At 35.9% G+C, this 24,002-nt stretch overlaps 1 long non-coding RNA gene across 1 annotated transcript in view; it reads left to right on the top strand.

Moving 5' to 3' along the window:
* LOC132351871 (uncharacterized) overlaps positions 1 to 23,488 on the top strand; it is a 71,576-nt gene extending 48,088 nt beyond the window's left edge. Inside the window, exons 2-3 of the long non-coding RNA XR_009498507.1 lie at positions 18,349 to 18,524; positions 22,722 to 23,488. This is a non-coding gene — a long non-coding RNA (uncharacterized LOC132351871). The remainder of the gene's footprint in view (positions 1 to 18,348; positions 18,525 to 22,721) is intronic.
* Positions 23,489 to 24,002: the final 514 nt, after the last annotated feature.

The raw sequence follows: 24,002 nt of genomic DNA, 5'->3' as shown, positions 1-24,002 counted from the left end.
ATTTCCAGATGTCACAAAGAGATTGAACAAAATGAAGTTTGAAAAGTGTGCCCACTGAGTTTGGCATAGTAGAGATTGTCTGTGGTCCTCATGACAACAATTTGAGAAGAACAGTGTAGTTAGACGCAATATTCCAGTTTCTGGGACGTTAAGGGAAGATGCAAAGAAAGTGAGAGGAGACAGCTTTTTAAGATGTCTGGTGAAGATGAAAGGAATCAGATAATGGTTTGAAAAGCATGTAAAGCATAATAGAAGTTTCTGTTTTCATGTATGAGAGGTACTAGAACATATTTATATATTAATGGCTAAAACTGGGTTTTTCTGAAGAGTAGGAAAGGTTGGAACCGAGAAACCCAAGACAGCAGATTTATTTTTTTCCCCTTATGTCCCCTCTGCTTTCATTTCATTCCTTAAATTCTGTAATTCTAAATAATCAGAATCCACTATAAATCCGCTATGGCTAATTTTATGTTCCTTATTGAAACGTTCTCTAGGGCACTCACTTGTCTACTTCTGGATTGAGTTTTGGCTAGTCTAAGAGAAAAATACTGCCCAAATTGCCTTTCAGAAGGAACAGCTGTAGCTTATGTAGTTTGCATTATCCAATCTGTTTGTACACTAATGGATGTGTTGTTGGCAATCGGAGGTCCAGTTAATTCCATTTACTGAAATGGTATATTGAATTAGCTGCACCTACATAAAAGGAAAAGTACCGAAAGAGAACTGCCAAGGAGATTTACTTGTAAGAACAGGTTTGCCTTTAGGTTAATTTCCTTTTACAGTTTAATGTTTGATAAAGATTTATCAGGAGAAAGAAAAGAAAGAATTGTATTAAGTCAAATTTACGTCAGCAAAACAAATATTTCTCAAGGGCCTCAAAAGACCTCGATAAAACTAGTCATAAAGATGGTAGTCTCACTCAGGATTAACACAAAGCAACTATAACAATAACACCAGCAAAGTACGAATTTGATCAACTCCATCACTTTTCTAGATTCAACTTCCCAAAATTTCTTTGGGCCTCTAATCTTTTTTTTTTTCTTTCTGATAGTGATCTTTGTGGCTACTGAAAATCCTCAATTTTGTTTTGTTTTGTTTGTTTTTAGATTTTACTTTAAAGTCACTGATTTAAATCTGGCGGTTATTGGAGAATGCTTGCAAAAACTGCTAGTTTCAGAGGATCATTCTTAAATGACCAATGTACCAGTACACACAACAGCCATTTTTTTGTCCTATTTTTTTATTAGGTCTCATTGTAGGCCACTTAGAGCATGTATTACAAAATGAAAATATATATACTGAAAACTTAAAACATAAATTGAAATAGCTTAATATATTAAGGACATATTTGTATTTGGTAAACAGTCCTAATTTCACAAGCTTACTTTAGGATAAAAAAAGTTATAGTATGGGTTAGTTTAGAGTTAGAATCAAAGGAGCCTTCCTTTTCTAATCTGAATAGAAGTTTAGAAATCTCAGAGAATGAAAATGACACAGAATATCATTTTGAAAAGAGGGAAATAACAAGAAATAGAAAATATTACATTTCACTGGCAAAAACAATGTCTTAGTTAAGACAGATCAGCCAAAAAAAAAAAAAAAAAAAAAAAAATCTAATGAGGAAGACATGGTTAGAAAACCTGTTAAATATTAGGGAGAACTGCTAACATAGTAAAACAAACAAGCAAATCAAAGCATAGAGCCGCCATTTCACAGGGCATGTTACTCAAGAAATATATAATACTCCACTGCATTGTTTGAAGAAATCATTGTATCTTCCTAGAAATAGTCAAGGTCAGCACACAAATGTGCTCAAGTCTCTCTCAACCCTAAATAACCCTTTTTTAAAAATTCAGCACATAGTTATCAAGTAATACTACGTGCCAATCACTGTTCTAGTTGTGTGGGATATTTCAGTGCACAAAACAGACAAAAATAATACTCTATGTATTATTATTTATTATAATTATTATTACATACTCTATGTAAGCTCGTCTTAAAGTTTTCATAAATTCAACTTTCTTCATGCCAACTGTTTTGCTCTCGAATTAATCAATAGTATTATGGCAAAGAGTGAGAGTAGAGAAGAAATATATGATGGTCTTTTATCTGTGAGGTCTTCCCCCTTATAAAATAGCAATTCCCCCTACCATATTCCCATATATTTTTCTCCATGTCATTTATCAACATTTGACAGATTGCATGTTTCCTTGTTTGTTCATCTTTTTCTTCTCACTATAACATAAGCTCCATGAAGACATTTTTTTGGTTCACTGATGTATACTTAGTTCCTAGAACCTTTCCTGGCAAATAGTAAGTTCTTAATAAATAACCATTGAATGAATGAATATTCTACAGATAATTGACTACATCAGGGAAATAATTAAAGAATTAGGCATATTTCACCTTGACAAGAAAAGACATAATCAGGAGTACAATCAAGAATGTTCCAGTACTGGCTCCTACTGGCCTGGGAGAGCTGATGACAAGCATCTCTTCTCAGCTCTGCATTCAGTGACATCCCATTGTTTGCCTGAAACAAGCCATGGTGAGAGTACTTCTGCCACAGAAACCAGCAAATACTAAAAATGTATCATTTACCAGTACACCATTGGGCACAAGTTGTCAGATAATGGCTTAGCGAAAGAAAGCACTTTTTAACATTTAGAGCTATCCAACAATGGAATGGCCTACCTCACAGGTGGTATTTAGGTCTATTTTAGAGATCTGCTTATTGAGGATATACATTGTAAAACTTACTCAGGCATGTAGAGTTGCTGGTAATAGGATACGTTGCTATTCTGAAAATAATCTGTCCCTTTCCCTATGACTCTAAAAATTTTGCCTATTGGTGTTAATTTTTATAAAGTTTTACTACGGTGTTTCCAGATATGGATTTCTTTTTGTTTATCCTGTTTTAGATTTTTGAAGCTTCTTGATTGTGCGTTGCTATCTTTTATCAGTTCTAGAAAATCTTAGATCTTATTTCTTCAAATATTTTCTCTGCCATGTTCTCTATATTCTACTTCTGAGATGTTATACTTTATCATTATACTCTCAAAATCTCTTACCATTTCCTCCATATTTTTCATCCCTTTGTCTTTCAGTGCTTCACACTGTTTAGTTTCTTCAAATCTTTCTTCTAGTTTACTAATTTTTTCTTTAATATTGTCTAATCAAACGATAAATCCCATAGAAATTCCTTTCCAAATTTATTATGTTCTTCTGTTCTTGATTTTATATTTGGTTCTTTTTTAATGTGCTGTGCCACTTTTTATAGTTTATAGTGCCTGCTGAAATATTTAAGCTTGGTCTTTTATTTTTTTATTGAATAGAGTAAGCACGTATGCTTTGTAGTCTTCTTATACCTCCACTAGTTGTTTATGATAAGGGTAGAATATCAAGTATTTGTGGGTATGTTTCTATCTCCTGTTTTTCTGCTTATTTTCACTCATGGGGTCTTATTTCTTTGTGTGTCTGGCTATGGCACATCACATTGTGTGCTAGACATTGTTTTAGAAACCTCATTTGTAAGAATAATTTGAAGTCCAGAATGATGAATATCATCCCCTAGAAAGGACTTTTGTTCTCTTTTGTCAGGCAACTGAAGGCACTTCCAGTCTGGGATCATCTTAATCTGAGTTCCAGGTATGAGATTTCTTGGACCATCCCAATGACGAAAAGCTTGGCTATATAAGTCTATCAAAGGTTGTGTTACTTACAATGCCTGTTTACAATAAGGGTACACTTTTTTGGTGTCTTAGTTTAAAGTAGTGAGTGACTAATTAGAGCCTCCATTTTGAGTTCTTATTCTCTGATTCTCCCTATTTTTTTTTTTTTTTTTTTTGTATAGAAACCTAGTCTTGATTTGTGGTTGCAATATTTTCTTTTATGCTGTGAGACAGAGAGATTTAAATGTCCGGTTTTTACCTGCATTATTTACACTTGAGTTTTTCTCCCCTCTTTTTTTGTTTTGTTTTGTTTTGTTCATGGTGTCTCTTGCTAAAAGCAGAGAAAAGTCTTCTTATCTCTTAGAAGAGGGTAGTTAGTGTAAAGCTATCTACAAATGCTAAGGTGGAAAGGAGGGGTCTGGAGATCTACTCTTTTAAGCATGCAGATTTCTTCATCTCTTCTCTTTACCATAGTACCTCCTTCTACTTTGCTTATTGTTCAAAGTTCAGTCCCTTAGGTCCTGTTCCCCAAGAAAATTATCTTCAAACTCCTATGAGGGGCTGGGGAGATGGGTGGAAATAGTAGTAGTCTTTCTTTGCTTGGTAGGGTTGTGGGACTGGAATCAAACTAAGTTGCACAGACATTTGTCTCCAATGCTTCTCTGTTAGCCACACTTCTTACCGCCGCCTTCCATGCATAGAATCTGATGAAAGAATTTTTGCTAAGAAGAACCTGTTCTCTTCTAATTGATGTAACTTTTTTCATTTGCTAACCTCTTGTTCTCATTGTCTTTGTGGAATTTTACAATTTTTTATTCCTTTAATTTTGGGAATGTTTCTAGACTTGGCAAAAATAAAGGCACTTTTCAATCTACCAAGTTTTAAAAAGCAGATGAAATTAGGTTTTTAAATGCTTTCTATGAGCCCCATCTATTGTCATGTTTTCTGTAGCCACCTTTATTCTTGTTCTTAGATCTGTCTTTCCAATCCAAGTCCCATTTCTCTACTACTACTATTACTACTACAAATAATAATAAAATCAACATTTATATAAGACTTACTAAATGTCAACCATTGTTTTAAATACTTGACATGTATCAACTCATTTAAACCTCAACACTATGAGACAGCGTATCAGTTGTCTATTGCAACAATAATATTGTATGACAAACCACTCAAAAACTTAAAAATGTAAAACAATTTACAACAATAGCAACGCATTGTTTTTTACAAGTCACTGTTTCTGCTGATCTGGACTAAGCTCAAAAGACCTTGGCTTTGTTTGCTCATTTGTCTGCAGTCAGCTGTCAAGTTGGAATGGGAGTTGTGGGTCTAGGATGGCCTTAGATAGGACAACCTGGCTCTTTTCTATGTGGTCTCTGATTTTTCAAAAGGCTAACCTAGGAGTATTCCCATGGCCACACCAAGATTCCAAGAGAAAGAGTGGACGCATGCAATGCTTCTTGTAACCTAAGTTTACACTGCACACAATCACTTTCTAATATTCTATTAGACAAAGCAAATCAAAACACTAGTCCAAGTTCAAAAGGAGGGGAATAGACTCTGCTTCTTACTGAGAACAACTACAAAGTCAAAGTGCTAAGTGAAAAAAAAAAAGTGCTAAGTGTATGGATCCACAAATAGGCATTATTATTATCCTCATTTTAGAAGGAACTGAGGCTATATGGAGAGGCTAAGTAGCCAGCTCAAGGTCATGGAGGAATTAGATGGTGGCACTAGTATTTGAATTCAGACCGTCTGACTTTAGTCTGTGTCCTTAACTCCTACGATTTACTCTCTCGCAAGTGGTATATTGAATCAGTTGAAGAGATGATAGAGAAAGAAAGGCAAAAGATATCAAAGGGACTTTGGAGTAATTCTATAGAGAGAAAAAATGAACATGCCCCATAGAAGACAAAAGTTTACTGCAAGAAGATGACACTAAGAACCCTCCTCCCTTTGTGAAATCAGAGAAAGGTTTGCATGTAGCCTCTGGGTTTTGGAAGGAGAGAAGGCATACTGTTGAAGGTAGCTGGCTTTCTGGAGTCTGGAGCTTATTAGAACCCATTTCATTACAGTAACCTGAAGGAGAGCACAGTATCCAAAAAAATTCACAATGATAAGATCTTGGTGGTATGAACAGTTGGGGAAATGATTTTGCAACTTCTTGTACCAGCTGTAAGATTAACTGTAAATCTTGTAGCTTGGTTAATTAAGTTGGTTTATAATGCTTAGTTTTTGTATGAAATTGACATGGGAATATGATCTCCCCCTCCTGAGTTAAGTTAATAGGTATCCTCAAATGTGTTATATAGTGGATATTCTTAATTTTTAATTTATACTTTTATTAGTCCCTGCCACAGTGTCTTCCTTGATCTCAGTCTCCAGTTTTTCCACCTCCATTTTTTTTTACAGCAACCAGAGCAATTTTTCAAAATACATATTTGATCATAGCACTTTCTGCTTAAAAGTCATCAGTAATCCCTTCAGAGTGAAGCCTAAATTTTGTAAGGTCCTTTATCAGATGGCCTCTCTTTGCCTCCCAACCTATTTCTTGCTGTCCTTTCTCTCCCAGCTAAAGACCTTGCAGAATTCCAAATATGTCATACACTTTCATGTCTCGTTCCCTTTGCTCACACTGCTGTTTTGACAAGAAATACCTTGATCAACACAGATTCCTTCTTTCTTTTTTCCTGTCTTTCTTTTTCTTACCTTCCTTCCTTCCCTCCTTCCCTCTTTCTTCTTTTTTCTTAACCTTTGCCAATTTGAGAGGCTGGCAGAGACAGCAGTGCTGGAATTGGAAAGGTACATTATTAGTACTAGCCAAGGAAGTTGGGAGCAAAAGTGTGACCTGTGTTACTTCTGGGCCAAGGCAGAGAAAAGATTACAGGTGATTCTCTTCCCTCTTCTCATACTTCTTTGTTGGCTAAGAAGGGCACAGGTTTCAAATGGAACAGCTGTAAATTGGTGGGACCTTCTTTAGGCTAGATCCCTAAGTGACTATGTGAAACAGAGCTCCCCCCCAATCTGTGATAAACTTGTCACACGAATGAGAAATCAATTTTCTTGTGCTAAATTACTGAGATTTGGAGATTAATAAAGTGCCACATCATAACCTAGTATTTATTTAGTTCTTTGGTAAAATTCCTCTTCATGTCCTTTGCCTATTTTTCTACTAGGCTATTCACATTGATTTATAAGACATCTTTATATGTTATACATTAACATAGACATCAACCTTTTTATGTCATTTATACTGAAATAGTTTTGCCAGTTTATTAATTGCCTTTTGACTTTATAATGTATTTTCACCTTCAAAAGTGTTAAAATATATATAGAGTAATCTATAAATCTTTGAAAATTTCTTTTCCTCATTTTAAGATGAGAAAGGCTATCTGAAATTTGATAGATTGATTTTTCTTCAGTTTTATTTATTTTTAATTGAGCTATAATTTACATATAAAAGTATATTAGTTTTAGGTGTACTGATCTGATACATGTACATATCGAAATATAATTACCACAATAAGTTTAGTCCATCACTACACATAGTTACAAATATTTTTCTTGTGATGAGAACTTTCTTTTAATTGAAGTATGGCTGATTTGCAATGTTTGTTAGTTTCAGGTGTACAGCAAAGTGATTGAGTTTTATATATATATATATATATAATATCTATATTCTTTTTCAGATTCCTTTCCATCATAGTTTATTACAAGATATCAAATATAGTTCCCCGTACTATACAGTAGGTCCTTATTGTTTATCTATTTTATATGCAATAGTGTGTAACTGTTAATCCCAAACTCCTAATTAATCCCTCCCCCCACCTCTCCCCTTTGGCAAACACAAGTCTGTTCTCTATGTCCGTGAGTCTGTTTCTGTTTCGTAGATAAGTTCATTTGTGTCATATTTTAGATTCCACATATAAGTGATATCATGTGATATTTGTCTTTCTCTTTCTGACTTACTTCATTTAGTATGACAATCTCTACATCCATCCACGTTGCTGCAAATGGCATTATTTCATTCTCTTTTATGGATGAGTACTATTCCATTGTATATTTATAAACTACATCTTCTTTATCCATTCATCTGTCAATGGACACTTAGGTTGCTTCTATGTCTTGGCTATTATAAATAGTGCTGCTATAAACATTGGGGTGCATGTATCTTTTTGAATTAGAGTTTTCATCTTTTGATGAGAACTTTTAAGATCTACTGTCTTAGAAACTTTCAGACATACAAAACAGTATTGTTAGCTATAGTCATCATGCTGTACATTACATCCCCAGGAATGATTTATTTTATAACTGGAAGTTTGTATCTTCTGACCACCTTCACCCATTTCTCTAGTTTAATTAATTCCTATTTTTAAAACATGAAATGTAATTTACTGTAATTTTTGTTTATGCATGGTGTTGGGTAGGGATATAGCTTTGTAATAAATACATGCATCTTAAAACACTTTGCTCTCCTTTCTAAATTAAAAAGACAGTTTGAGGGTGTGCTTTTGAATTATTTCTTAACATCCTCATGACATTAAATATCCATTCAGCACATTCAGGATGACTTGGTCATTTAACACTTCACTGAAGGTCTGTCTACTCCAGGGATGCAGAGCACATCAAAGGAGGACAGGCAGGAAGCAGAGACATTTCCAGTCATGAGGGGAAATGCCTGATTCAGTGATGCAAGCAGTCTGGAACTAGACAGGAAGCAACTCTCTTCCTCGGTACCTGTGTAGTTAGCACTTTACTTTTTCACTTAGTAATTCAGCCTTCTACGCAATAGTAAAATATAGATTGAGGGCTGAGAAGCATTTTGCCAGGCTAATGGGAAACACCCTTGTTTTTTTTCTCAGTTGTGTAGGCAAAACAGTCCAGTAATTTACAATCGTGGGAACTTTCACTATACTTGGAGATAATCACGGTATAGAGAGTGAAAAATTATCTCACTGTTTTTTTTGCAGTTGCATGTCATGTGTTCTAAGATTTATACTAGGCTGGAGTAATACTCGGTTCTCTAACCAAGAACCTGTAGATGCTCCTCCCTTAACAAAAAGTTCTGATCAGAACCATGAGATGTGTAAGAGCCTACAAGACCGAGATTCTACAAACTGCAATCAGAAATGTGTCTGAGTGATGGTGGTGGGATAAAGGTGTATGTGTGTGTGTGTGTGTGTGTGTGTGAAAGAGAGAGAGAGAGTACCTAACCAGATGCAGCCAGGCCAGAGTCAGGTTTTTTCCCAGGTTGGTCTACAGTCTTTTGCTTTAGTAGTGGGTTTTACCTTTCATAAGATGGATCCTCTACCCTGTCTTAGTCTGACATCTTGCAAAGAATTTTTGGTGGCTCTGGTTTACAATGGTTCTAAGAGAAAAGGAAGATGAATCTTTTTAGTACCACCAACACAGAGAGCTGATAATAACAGCCATGTTACCAGTTTTCTGCATTTGTAGAAACATCAGGTCCTACAGTGCCAGGTTAAAATACTCTTGTCCATTATAATTCCCCAGGAAATTGCAATTGGAACTCTCCATAGAACTGGTCTTTTGGTTTAGTATTAGAGAGAACTGAAAAATATTGGCATTTGTTTTATAGTTATTGTTCTTTTGAAATCCCTTGTATTTTAACATCTGGAAGAGGGGAAAACAAACCCAAACTAAACACATGCATCAGTGATGTTTTTGTGCATTAAAAACAGGTCTTCCAAATATTGACAGGGTCAAATTTCTAAGCTTCTCAAGACACAGATCAGTTCTTTTAATAATCTGGTCTCATTTCTCCAATTTGATATCTTTGAAGACAGGTTTGTATATTCCACAAATCAGAAATGATTATCATCTTTTAGCACAAATTGATACTTGTTTTAACATAAAAATTTAGTTGCAACATGTCTACCCAAAGTCAGCAGATGGTCTAAATACTTCCAGTGTTGTGTGGGAAATTACCTTGGGGCAGTTTATACTTGTAGCCTCCAAGTACCTCTCCAGGCGAGTTATCTGTACCAGAGGTCACAGAGCAGGTGGGCTTACAGATTAAATTATGATACCTTGAGCTACATGTTTTATTAAATAAATTTAAAATATACTGTGACAATCAAAAGGAAAGAATGGGATCAGTTAACAATCTGAGGATCTGAGGAAAGTCGGGTGGAAATATCATAGCTCCCGAATCCTGGGGTATCACAAACCAAGCTTGGGTTTCAACAAAGATTCAGCTATTTGGAAATATCTTGTTGATTGCATCAGCCTTAAATTCAGTACCGATTTCTCTAGAAAACCATTTTGCTAACTGTAAGAGTGTAAAGACCTATGGTACAAAAACTTTATACAAACAATAAATAAAATGCTAAACAAATGTAAGATATTATTTTTGATATTAGTAACAGGGTATTCTGACAGCACAAATCCTTCTTGTAAATCCCATCGTGGTAATGAGCTACTCAATTAGATTCATTCATTCACTCACTTAATTGTCTATTTGTTTACTATGTGCCAGGTATAGTTCTGAATAGTATGAATAGAGTGGGAAAATGTATAACTGAATCACTTTGCTGTACGCCTGAAACTATCACAACATTGTTAATCAATTATACTCCAATATAAAATAAAAAGTTAAAAAAAAAAATAAATAAAGCAGTGAACAAAACAACAAATATCCTGCCCTTACAGAGCTTTCATTCTGGTAGGTGGGGAGAGAAAATAAAATATAATAAATAAGTTGCGTGCTATGTAAGAAGATTCTAAGTACAATGAAAAAAATAAAGAAAGTAAGAGGGTTTGGGAATATCCAAAGAGTTAGGGGTTGCAATGAGGGTAGGCCTAATTCTGAGCAGATTGAGCCCTATAGATATTTGGGGGGAATATGTGAGAACACTTTTGTGTTAAGAAGAGATCAGCTTCTAGAGTTAATTTGAATGTAGAGTTATCAGAATTTGTGAACAGATTGTATATGTAAGCTGTGAGAACAGCAGGTGAAAAGGCCCTGAGGTAAAAGTGTTCCTCATTTCTTCCAGGAACACCAGGGAATCCATTGTAGCTGAAGCAGAAGGACCAAGGGGAAGCAATGAGGAGGTCAGAGAGGCATGGTGGGACCAGATGTGTGGGGCTTTGTAGGCAATATTAAGAATTTAGCTTTTGCTCTTAAGTGGGGAGATATTTATTTTCTATGCAGGGTTTTAAGCAGAAGAGTGATAGGATACGACTTACATTTTAAAATGATACTCTGGCTGCCTTATTGAGAAACAGACTGGACTGGCTTAAGCATGAAAGCAGGAAAACCAGTTTGGAAGATGTTGTAAGTCAGGTGCAAGAAGTTAGTGACAGTCCAGGGTGACAATAGTGAGAGTTTTAGGGAGAGGTTAGGTCCTATATATAATCTGAAGGTTGAGTCATCAGAATGTGTTAACGGATTGGATGTAGGGTGTGAAGCAAAGAGAGGAATCAAGATAAGCCTAAAGATTTTGATCTGAGGACCTGAATAAGTGGCAATTCCATTAACTGGGTTGGAAAGTGGGAGCATCATTTGGGAGAGAAGAAAGGCTCTGTTGTGGATATGTTAATCTCAATTCTGAATGTCACTTTAGAACCTTAGATATATGAATATGTAGTTCAGGGGAAAATTGTGAGCTGCAGATATAGATTTGAGTGTTGCCCATTACAGGGTGTTACTGAAAGCCATGAATGAGGATAAAATCACCAAGGCGGTGAGGTTAAAGGACTGAGTGTGAGGCTCTTAAGAATTAAAAGGTCTGAGAGAAGAGGAAGGGCTGTAAAAGAAACAGAGTAGGAATAACCATTGAGGGGGAAGAAAATCAGGAGCATGTCTTGTTTTTTTTTTTTTTTTTGAAGTATAGGTGATTTACAATGTTATGTTAGTTTCTGGTGTATAGCAAAGTGATTCAGTTTTATATATATAAATATATATATATATATATATATATATATATATATATATATATATTCTTTTTCATATTCCTTTCCATTAAGGTTCATTACAGGATATTGAATATAGTTCCCTGTGCTATACAGTAGGACCTTGTTTATCCATTCTATATATAATAGTTTGCATCTGCTTGTCCCAAATTCCCAATCTAACCCTCCACCAATCCCCTCTGCCCCTTGGCAACCACAAGTCTCTTCTCTATGTCTGTGAGTCTGTTTCTGTTTCTTAGATAAGTTCATTGGAGTCATATTTTAGACTCTACATGTAAGTGATATCGTATGGTATTTGTCTTTCTCTTGCTGACTTACTTTGCTTAGTATGATAATCTCTAGGTCCATCCATGTAGCTGCAAATGGCATTATTTCATTCTTTTTTATGGCTGAGTAATATATCAAATCTTCTTTATCCGTTCATCTGTTGACACACATTTTGGTCGCTTCCATGTCTTGGCTGTTGTAAATAGTGCTGCTGTGAACATAAGGGTGCGTACATCTTTTCGAATTAGAGTTTTGTCCAGATACATGCCCAGGAGTGGAAGTTGTCTGGATCATATGGCAACTCTATTTTTAGTTTTTTGAGGAATCTCCACACTGTTCTCTGTAGTGGTGGAACCAACTTACATTCCCACCAACAGTGTAGGAGGGTACCCTTTTCTCAAGAGCATGTCTTGAAAGCCAAGTATAGAACCACTTTAAATGCTTCTAGTTGATCAAATAAGATGAAAATTGAGAGTTGATCAGGGGATTTAGTAACATGGGGGTCAGTGGAGACCCTGATCTGAATGTCGTTCCATGGAGTGGAAAAGGCCAGAGAAGGAAAGGAACAGGGGCTGGATAGCATACACAAGGAGCAGAGTGGTGGGGTAGAATCTGAATGGAGAGATGGGGTCAAGAGAGTTGAATGTGTGTGTTCTTTTTTTTTTTTTAATTTAGTATGGAAGAAATAACAAAGTGCTTGAACGCTGATGGAAATGATTTGGTATAGAGTGAGAAATTGATGTTGCAAGTAGAAGAGAGATTTGAGGCGCTGTATCCTTGAATAGCTGGGCTGGATATGACCTAGTGGCTAACTAAGAGGTTGTCTTAGATAAGGATGCAGGCAGTTCACCTATAAAAATAGGAAAACAGAGCATAGGAGGGTAGTTACTATGGCAAATATGATGGTGGTAGCCTGTGAGGGTGCCTTCTGATTTTTTCAGTCTTTTCAGCAAAGGAGGAAGCACAACCATGAGTTGAGAGTGATGACAGGAGAGGTGTTTTGGGTGCATATGGAGGGAGATATTTATGAAAAAAAGTCATGTAGAAGAGCGGATTATATAATCATAATGCAGAAGTACAGGTAGGTGGGAGGTGTCCTTCTCATCCTATAAGTACAGAGCAATTTGGTACATACTGTAAAGTTAGTCAGAAACTGCTGGATCCCTAGCCTCTCTCCTCATCTGCCTCTGCTTCCTGATTATTAGACCTGTAATTACTCATCCTTTCCTAGTCTAACCCATACTGCCTGCACTCTTGTGATTTACTTATGGTCCTAGGTACTAATGATTTGCAACTTGTAACTTATTACCCTATTTTATTAATAATTAATGTTGACCATGGTGGCTATGTTTAGCTATGCTAGGATTTAAGACTAGATTTACAAGAAGAATATGTTTCTGAATCAAGTCTGTAGATTGGAATCATGAAAACATGATTATAAATTAGTACAACCACTTTGTTAATAAAACAATATCTAGCATCTGGCCACAAAACCTTTAATTCTGTTTAAAGAGTTTTCACAAACGGGCAAGGAGGACATGTATTTTTGTGAATAGATATGTCACCTTTATCTGTTTCTGTTCTTAGATGGGTAGAAAGGAGAGCAGGGGGCAGAGAAGCCACTGGAAAGGGGAACGTTTTCCCATTTTTAGTTTTTATGGACAGCAGAAAATAAATATCTCATGGCTGTGGCAGAATGGTCAGTGTCAAATGAGAAAACACACCTGCAAGAATTTTTGATACCAGGCTAGACTGAATCTCTAAATTTCCACTGATAAATCTTGGCTCCAAGCTCAAAGTATCAGTGTGAGTTGAAAGAAGTGTTTTATTAATACTCTAAAATCTAAATCCAATTCAACAAAGACCATTAATAGCCAAGACATTATTCTTAATATAATGTGAGTGAAATGGATAAGAGAAATTAGGTAAAAGTAAAGGAAATATGGACTCGAAACCAGAAGTCTTGGGTTTTAATCCTGCCTTTGTCATTGACTAGAAACCTGAAACAAACCTTGTAAACTGTGAGGCCCTAAATTTCCAGTTTGAAAATGAGAGCTTGAGTTAGACACCTTCTAAAAACTCTTCTAGTACTAAAAAATAATTCTACCAAGTGAGTCTTTACTAAAGACTCCTTTTAAAAGTATCATCTATTAAAATACAAAGGTAAAATTTGTTGATATGTTTCTTCAATTTTTAAAGAAAATAGATCTTTAGTTTTTTGATAATAAAATTAATACATGTCTCTTTTAAAAGCAGCATAGAAAACTAACAAAGGAGTGGAAAAAAAGCACATGTAATCCCATCTCTCACTATTAACATTTGATGTCTATAAGGCTATTGAATAACAGTAGCTATTTTGATTGGAGTATGTTTATTTTCTTTAAAGTAGTTATTTACTGATATAGGAAAGTTACATTTAAAAATATTAATTTTGTAACTGGATGCCTTTGTGAAACTCTCTTAAGTCATTTTAGTCAATATTTTGTTTTCTTCATGTAGAAACTTTTTTTTTTTTAATTGGGGTATAGTTGCTTTACAACGTTGTGTTAGTTTCTGCTGTACAACGAAGTGAAGCAGATATATGCATACATATAGTCCCTCCCTTGGACAACTCTCCCCGCAATCCCATCCATCTAGGCCACCACAGAACACTGAGCTGAGCTCCCTGCATTATCTAGCAGGTTCCCACTAGGTATCTGTTTTACACATGGCAGTGCACATATGTCAATTTTTTATCTGCAAATAAAACGATTTAACAAATTCTGAGCCCCTACTATGTAAGGAGTCCTTTCAATTATTATGAAATTATATTTCATATTCTTAGAAAACATTTTTAACAATTCCTTTGCTATTTCTAGAACAATATGTCATTTCTAGAACAGTATTAATAGCAGTGTTGAGAGTAAAAAGTTCTGTTAGTGAGTTTTTTTTTTAAATCATGTTAAAGATCTTTATTAAGAATTTTTCAAAGTGTAAAATAAGAGTTTGATGACTTTTTGGCACCTATTATGATTACAGAGTGTTTTTCCCTTCATCATTTTTTTTTTTTAGAGAGAAATTATATTAACAAGACTTCTAGTATTAAATCATTCTTATACTCTGGGAATGAGAATAGTAGAATTCTCATTCTAGTCATATAATAGTAGAATTTCAATCAGCAATGGATTAAAAATATTAACATTTTATTAACAATTTTTGCTGTTGAATTTTTATTGACATGCGACTGTGATTTTATTATCACTATTTTGGCCAGGTTTTGTTTCAGGGTTAAATTAACTTTACATAAAGTGAAGCTTTCCTTCTTTCTTTGTGCTCATAGAAGTAAACTTTTCCTTGAAATCTGAAAGAATTCTTTTGTAATACATTCTTTGTTGTTGTATAATAGCTTCATCAGTGCTTTATTTTGTTCTTGATTTGTTTTGAGACAACTTACTTCACTTATTTTCTGGGAAGAATTTCTTTCAAATAGATTTTCAAACTTATAATCATAGGGTTGAATACCTATGCCTATATAAATTTAATAACTTCTCTGGGAACTTGAAAAGGTGGGGAATTACCTGTAGACAATAGTTTATATTATTTCGTATATTTATAATTCTCTTAAGACTATAGTTCCTCTTTAAAAATTCATCTTGTTTCTGGAGTTAATCTGTTTGCAAAGAATATGTTAGTCTATGTTTTGCATGCTGTGCTTTCTGTCACATTTTTAAACTATTTTATTGTAAAATAAACCACAAAGAAAGCAAAAAAGGAATGCAGAGATTAATGAATGATTGTAAACAGAATAATTTTTAAAACCACTTTATTAAGGTATTGTTGACATAAAAAATCTGTACATAATTAATGCATACAATTTAATGAGTTTGGGGATAAGTAGACACTCGTGAAACTATCACCACCTTTAAGGCCATAAACATATCCATTACCTATCAAAGTTTCCTCCTACCTCATTTATTATTATGTTTACTTATTTATTTATCTGTGGTAAGAGCACTTAACATAAGATCTACCCTCTTAGCAAGGTTTAAGTATACAAAACTAATATGAATATGAAATTAGCTATAGGCACTATGCAGTAAAGATCTCAAGAACTTACCTATCTTACATAACTGAAATAAAATGAATTATCTTATAACCATTACTTAGGTCAAGAAATAGAATTTTAGTAGCCATGCAAGAAGCCCCTTCATTTTCCTGTTTTCATTTTGTTGTTTTTGAATCTTATTTTTTATTGAGATATAACTGACATATAACATTGTATTAGTTTTAGGTGTACAAAAAATTGATTTGATATATGTATATATTGTAGAATAATTACGATGATAAGTTTAGGTAACATCCATCACCTCGTATAGTTACAATTTTTTTTTTTTTTTATTCTTGTGATGTGAATTTTTAAGATCTACCCTCTTAGCAACTTGCAAATATACAATACAGTATTATTACCTGTAGTCACCATCCTGTACATTACATCCCAGGACTTATTTATCTTATTGTCCCATCTTAATCATGTCTCCTCTCCTTCCAAAAGTACCCACTATCCTGACTTTTATAAGAAGTACTTCCCTGCTTTTCTTTATGATTTTATCATCCAAGAGTGTAGGCCCACTTTTTAAAACTTTATATTACTTTTAAAGTGTTTTTTAAATCTACACATTCTCTCTCTTTCCCTTTTGTTCCATCATAATAAATATCTTGAAGAACCCAAGGAATTAGATGTATAAAGTTTTTTACATATCACCATATTTCTTTATCTTCTGCATTTCCTGTAAGTTGGCAACTGGATTCACATGCTTGATAACACTGTTTTGATTTCCATGGCCAGACCGTTGTCGTGATGTGTTCTTTTGTTAGAAATCTTTATTTCTGAATGTTTTGCTCTCTATATGTGATGGGGAAAAATGCAACAAACTTCACTTCTAGTGAGTTGTGTGAGTTCCAGTGTGTGTGGATTGGTGGTGGGGGGTTGGGGGTGGATTTTGTGTATGTTTTACATTAAGGGTATGAAGGAGTAGTTCTTTGACTTTGGATTGTTCACCTATGGTAGCTGGGCAAGTGTTATGGACTGAATGCTTGTCTTACCTCAAAATTCATATGTTGAACTCCCAATGTGGGTCGTATTTGGAGGTGGGTTTTTGGGAGGTGATTAGGTTTTGATATGGTCATGAGGGTGGGACCCTCATGATGAAATTAGTGCCCCTATGAGAAGAGGAGGAGAAAGCATACACACCAAGGAAAGGCCATGTGAGCACACAGTGAGAAGGTGACCATCTGTGAGGCAGGAAGAGAACATTTGTGATACCCACTATGCCAGCACCCTGATCTTAGATTTCCAGCTTCCAGACTCTGAGAAAATAAATGTCTGTGGTTTAAGCCACTCAGTCTGTAGTATTTTGTTCCAGGAGCCCAAGAAAACTAAGAGGTAAGAAGTCAGGATGGAGAAAAGTTACAGGGCCTAAGGGCTTTTAGTTTGGTGAGGCCATGTTGTTTTTTTTTTTTTCCTGTTTCTTGCATAACCACATTTGCATCTGTAAAAATTACTCACCCTTGCTTCTAGAGTCTCTAGATGATGAGAATCTCTTCCCCATTGCCATGTTGGAGAAATATGTTACTTTTAAAAAGAGTGTTATCATTAAATAAACAATAACAATATGCTAAGGAGTGGCTGTTATTTTTCTGCATTTGCTTAGCCTTGGGGCAGGGACATTCTAGGGCAGAAATCTGTTTCTTGCAAGGTCTCCTCTGTTTCCAGTCCTGTTCTGCATTTACTCTCTATTAGTGAGAACTGGCAGAATTTGCTTTAGTTACTTCTCTGAAAACTGCACCTTTTCAGGAAGAGAAGTTGCTCATCAACCTTTGATGTTTTTCTTCACAATGATTAAAATTTACTGTACCTGGTAGTAATTCCTGCCAAAGATTTGTGAAACTGTATCATTGGCAGTATTTACTGGTTTCAGAACTGATAAACATTTTCTTTCTCATTTTTATTTCTTTTTGGTTATATCTGTCAGTTTCCAAGGGGAGGCCTTTATAAGAGGTTCTCCTAAGGAATTGTCCATTTTTTTCTTTCAAATAAAAATGAGTGAGTAAAACATCCATAAGGCACTTGGTTATTTGAACCATGAGACAATTAACTCCTTATGCAGCAGTTCTCAAAGTGTGTTCTTTGGAACCCAGTTCTACATCATGTTAATAGGAGTTAAAGGAGAAAAGTTTTTCATGATCAAATAAATGTTAATAACACAAGTGAAACAAAATTAAACAATTAAAAAATTTTTTACTGAAGGACTTTTAGCACCTTTAACATGCAAAAGGGCATTGTGAGTGTATAGGACAGACATAATACGCAGAGTTTCCCAGAACTTATTTGAATTCAGTACCTTTTTTTCTATAAATCATCACAGAGGAAAAATAAATTTGAAGAACAGATTATGTAAAACACTGGTATAACAGCATCTTTTCCTAATTGCAGGTGAAGAAGTTAAGAATAAAGGAAAAGCCTTTCATATGCGAGCCTTGCCAACTTCATCATAAAACACCCTTCATTCCCCCTCCTTCTCTGCTCCCTCCCTCCCTCTGTTCATGCAGCAGATGCTTAAATGCCCCTGATACGCACCACAGAACTGCATACTTGACTCATGCTCTCTGGTATGTATATAAAAGGAACTTTTAATATGAAGGAAATAATATGTTCATCTCCCACTTTACAGTAATATTGTGAAAACTGAATGAAGCAATGCATGTAAAGTGCTATAAAAATCCGATTGCCCGATAATGAAATCTACGGACCAGCACTTTTCAAACGTGCTGTTGTAATACACAGACGTGTTGAGCTTCATTGTGAAATATGTTGCAAGTTCTTAATATATCCAAGTGTGTGATATTATACAGTTTTCTTTTTAAAGACAAAATATACTGTCCTCCAGGTTATACTGAAAATAACATCATTGTCATTCATTTGATTTCTGACATGATTTTTCAAGTGGGAGAAAAAGGGAAAGTGTTCTCGCCAATCTTGTGGGAATTGCCCTGGGGATGGACTGTCTCTGCCGTTGTTATGTAGCATGTGGGGATAGCACATAAAGATTGCGAACTGAAGCAGAAGACCCTGGGCCTTGGCATAGTGGACATTCATCATTTTGGTAAATTAAGAACAGTTTCCAAAGTGCATGATGTGGTGACTTGAAATGTTGCTGAGACATGGATTTAATCCCACGAGGCTGGATAGTAGAGAATGAATCACTTGGTGTTGACTGAGTTTAAGAGCTCTTGAAAGAAACGTGATTTGAGAGAAAGTCCAAAGCTTATTCAAATATTTCTGTGAACAACATGGGATGAAGGCACTTGCTTGGCTACCACAATTTTGCTGTGAGTGAAGTATGAATATTTTAAGGAGAATTTTTTTAACTTTGGGTTTATTTATTTATTTATTTATGGCTGTGTTGTGTCTTCGTTTCTGTGCGAGGGCTTTCTCTAGTTGTGGCAAGCGGGGGCCACTCTTCATCGCGGTGCGCGGGCCTCTCACTATCGCGGCCTCTCTTGTTGCAGAGCACAGGCTCCAGACGCGCAGGCTCAGTAATTGTGGCTCACGGGCCCAGTTGCTCCGCGGCATGTGGGATCTTCCTGGACCAGGGCTCGAACCCGTGTCCCCTGAATTGGCAGGCAGATTCTCAACCACTGCGCCACCAGGGAAGCCCCTTAAGGAGAATTTTTATGTGCATAAGGTGATGTTAACAGAAACCATGACGGCACTTTGCCATCCTAGATTTTTCTTTTTGGGTTAAAGATTTTATATAGGGGAAGAGTTATAAACTGACTGGAACTAATGGTCAGAGCAGATGAAATCAAAACTTATTGGAAAATAGATGCTGAGCACACGTATCCAGTGAGGAGAAGCCATCCTTAGCACTTAAAGGGAAAGGGCACAGTGACTTTTCTACTTGGTTTCAATGCAGCAGGTTTTATGATTAAGGGCAGACTGATTCTGCCCATCCACTAACCTAAGGTCATCTAACATCAAGAATAAGTGCATTGTGCCTGCATATTGGTGCTGCAGTATATAAAGTTGTGACACAGCACAACCCCTTTTGGGCAGATGTCATCAGGGCACACCCTCCTGCAGACAGTGCCAGAAATGCAAAGCCACGTAGACTTTTATGTGCCAGTTCTCCACACTGAATTACCCTTTATTATCTTGACTGGCACGTATTCTTTTAGATACAGTAAAAATCTGTGTCTGATCATTCAAGATTCCTTTTGGAAACTGCCAACAAAGCACATTTTACCTATGTCTACCAAGGGCTACTGATTTTGGGGATCCAAATATGCCAGTGGATGCTTTTGAATTCAATGCATGTTGTTCATAGAAACAACCCTCATCATGGCATTCAGCATCTCAAGAAGACTCACAGATCCTATTTAATACAAAATATCTCTGACATTACTGCGGTATTAATGGAAATGCAAAGCTAATTGGTGTTAATACATAATGTGCATGGGGTTTTACAGTTTACAGAATGTTTTTCTTACACTTGCTCTCAATGTTTTTGGGGTAGAGAGGTTAAAGTCATACGCTTGGATGCAGGTATATTCTAAAAGGTGTTAGGCCTGTTGAGGTTTTGTTGAGAGCTGCAAAGTGAGCCAGAGCTGGGTTCAGGGACACTTATCTTGCTATTGGGGTTGGCTCAGTGGAGGGCAGTGAGACGGTGATGAATCTATCTCAGTTCTAACTCTGGAGGTACGTATACCAAGCTCTACAGTCCTATGGAAAGGTGGAGACCTCGTGGCATGTGCCTTTCCTAGAGAACCAAGCCTTGGTTTGGGCACACAAAGGAAGGGCCTGAAAAGAATTACATAGGTCGCAGAACTCAGCGACATGACCAGGAGTCCAGGAAAGTCTTCAAGTCCTAGAGGGAAAGCAAGAAAATTAGGTAGAAGAACAGGCCAGACTAGGGAATCAGCATTTCAGGAGACAACTGGGTCCTATGCTTGGGGAGATCAAAGACCAATGCTGCAAATGCTTCCAGGCATCTCTGTTTGGAACCCACAATCCCTAAGTCCAGAAGTCATGGTGGAGCCCCTATAGAAAAGTGTCTTGAAGACAAGACCCGGTCAAATTGAAGGACAGAGGCTGTTAGTTTTCTAATGTATCTGTGTACATTAGGCTTTTCCCAGGGAATTTCAGGGTTAAGAAACGTATCACTGGGGTACCTTATTCTGCTTACTCTAAGGACTGACCAAGAAACTGAAGTTGCATATAAGAATTATGGGAGGACTCACATGAGGGCTTAGAACCATGGCAGTGTGGGAAGGAGGTTAGTCCAGAAGAGCAGGTGGGTCCCTCCTGCCTCTCCTTGTTTTTACTTCTTTTGTCACCACTACTCTTGCCCCTTTGAACCAGCTCTTAGTAAAGGAGGGAAATGGTGATGTTTCCTCAAAAACAACATTGGGCAAGAAGAGGAAGAAAATCAAGGAGCTGTAACCAAAAGGAAAGGCGGTGTCTTTTGACTGTTTATGTTGGGGTTGCAACTTGACTATCTGGGTACTTCTAAATATATTAGTCATCCTGGAACATTATTACCAGAGTCACTAGGTAATTTCTTTTTTTAATTGCCTAGTGATTTTTTAAAAGCTCCCCAGGTGATTATGATATGCAGCCAGGGTTAAGATCTAGTGAACTATGAATAGGCAATTTCAAAGACACATAAGAATTATAAATTGGGTACAAGAACCTGGATAGTAAAACTTTGGGGAAATCTTTATGTATATATTTTATATATATATATATATATAATATATACATAATCCTCTTATTAGTTTTTCACTTATCTATGACATTTTTATGATTCTGTTGTGAAGTTTTCCCCAAAGTATGCTCTGTAGGATACTAGTTCCATGCAATGTTTATAGGCTGGTGTTTACAGTGGGGAGTGCCATGCTTTCATACTGTGGCCATGGTACTTCCTGTGTCTACCCATTTCACCCACATACATTTGTAGGAAAGTGGAATGTAAAGGAATCCTCCTAGCCCCAAGCCTCTTTTTCTCCCTTTCATTCTCTCTCTCTCTTTTTTAGATTCAGTAAAAAAATTATTTATATATTATATATATTTTACTGACTGAACATTTCTTCCCCCCCGTCCTTCCTCTTCTTCTTCTTATTCATTCCAATCATATAACATGAAACATTTCCCAACTCAATTGATTTTGAATGTATTTTTTCTCCCTTAGAACATTGCTCTACAAGTGTCCTGGGGCATCATACTTGGGAATGTAACACTGCAGTTAGAGGCTGAGAGAAGGGATGAAAATATCCATTTGGAGGGTGGTCTTTGCTGCCTGTGGCTGCCTCCTTAAATGTTTGCCAGCTTTCCATCTCAGGAGTGGTTCTCAGCCTCAGTTTAGCTCTGAAATTCATTCTTAAGATTCTTCTCATATTTCTCGTTTATAGCTCAGTAGATTTCTCCAGGGCAGGAGGGATCCGGGGTAATGTGACCTGGTGAGACAGATATTCCTTCTTCCCTTTTTGCTGTGTTTGCCCTAGAAGTGACCTGGGCTACATAAAGATGGATGTACAGGTATAGTTATGTAAATATATACGAACTCAGAAATGAGGGGCAAATATGTTTTCCTCACATGGGAGTGTTTGATGATTTCTGAGAATGCTCAAAATTTTAAAGCTGATCTTATAAACCTGAAAAAATGAGTTTATTCTTCTATATTTGAGACCACTTCTCTCTGAAAAAACTGCTTTTAGTTCTTAAAGTACAATAATAAAAATTCATTTCAATCAGGTACAAAGGAGGAGGAGATTAATGTAACTTGTTCTTTTTATGGTGTCCCTTAGCAGGTCATTTGAAAAAATAAGCATGAAGAATTTGGTGAAGACTGCGATAATTGGGAGGAGGAGGTATTCTTGATATTCTTGGAAAATTTTCCAGAAATAAGACCCACTGTCTCATTTCCATCTCTACTTCCAGAACACCCACATGCCACCATGTTAAGTGCTATTTATGTCATCAGCCAAGAAAATGTATTTGATAAAGAACCTTGACAATGGTAGAAAATTGATGCTCCCTATAACTTCAGCAGAAGGGAGTTTTTAGCTCCACCGCCCCATGATCCTGCAAGCAGTTAGGGAGCTCACTCCACTTTCTAAAGGACACTGATAACGGTAATAATATTCCATCCCTGATCAGAGGAAAGGAGAGAGGAGCTAAGGAAAAGCTGAAAAACAAATCCCGTTCTTTTATGAGGACTAGTAAAGAATGAGAGAGAAATAAATCCATCTATCAAACAGACTTTCAAATGATGACTTCATTAGTAAAGCAATGATCAGTTTGACTCTGGGACAAAACAAAACTGGGGACAGAAAAACTTGGACAAAATAATAAAGTTGTAGAGACAACATTTTGGCTGTAACGATGAAAGTGTTATTAGTATCTTTATTGTTGTTGATGCTGCATTTGTTGATATTTAAGCACTTTGGAATTTTTGGTACTGTTTGTGAACCCCAGAATGTTTTAATGTTTTTTCAATTTCCATATTGCTTTCTAGAATTTTGTTCATTTCTGAATTTTATGCATTTTTTAAAATTTATAGTTTGCTTTGCCTTTTCTACTTGTTTTTGCCAGATTGTTTTTATCTGTGATTGTGGCAATCAACCCAAGTCAGAGCTGAATAAAATCTTCCTCATCATCACCATACCTTAATGGGTGTCGTGTCTTAAAAATCAAAGAACTTTCATATTCTACAAGAAGGTCTTTTATGTAGAAGCTACCATTTTTTTCTTTTTATTTGTTTAGTTTTACTAATATAAAAATAATATTTTATTTAACCACCAGAGGGAGTCCCCAAATCTACTTAAAATAAGTAAGTAGTAAATTTTATATCTTTTATGGTTGAAAATAAACAATTCTAACAGCTGTGTGTTACGGCATGTGGACTCACTTATTGGGTCTTTGGTACATCAAGAACCTAAAACCTCGTTCTACTAGAGATTCCACATCATTTTAATTAACAGTTATTAAATAATAGGCTATGGATTTTTTTCCCCTAGGAGAATCAAGTGTTCTACGTATTTTTTTCCACAAATATTATGCGGGTGTGGATTGGGAGAGGAAATTAT

Source organism: Balaenoptera ricei, chromosome 17 (genome assembly GCF_028023285.1).
Source record: "Balaenoptera ricei isolate mBalRic1 chromosome 17, mBalRic1.hap2, whole genome shotgun sequence".
Lineage (NCBI taxonomy): Eukaryota > Metazoa > Chordata > Mammalia > Artiodactyla > Balaenopteridae > Balaenoptera > Balaenoptera ricei.
The sequence above is the reverse complement of the archived record's forward strand: the minus strand, read 5'-3'. Positions and strand labels throughout refer to the sequence as shown.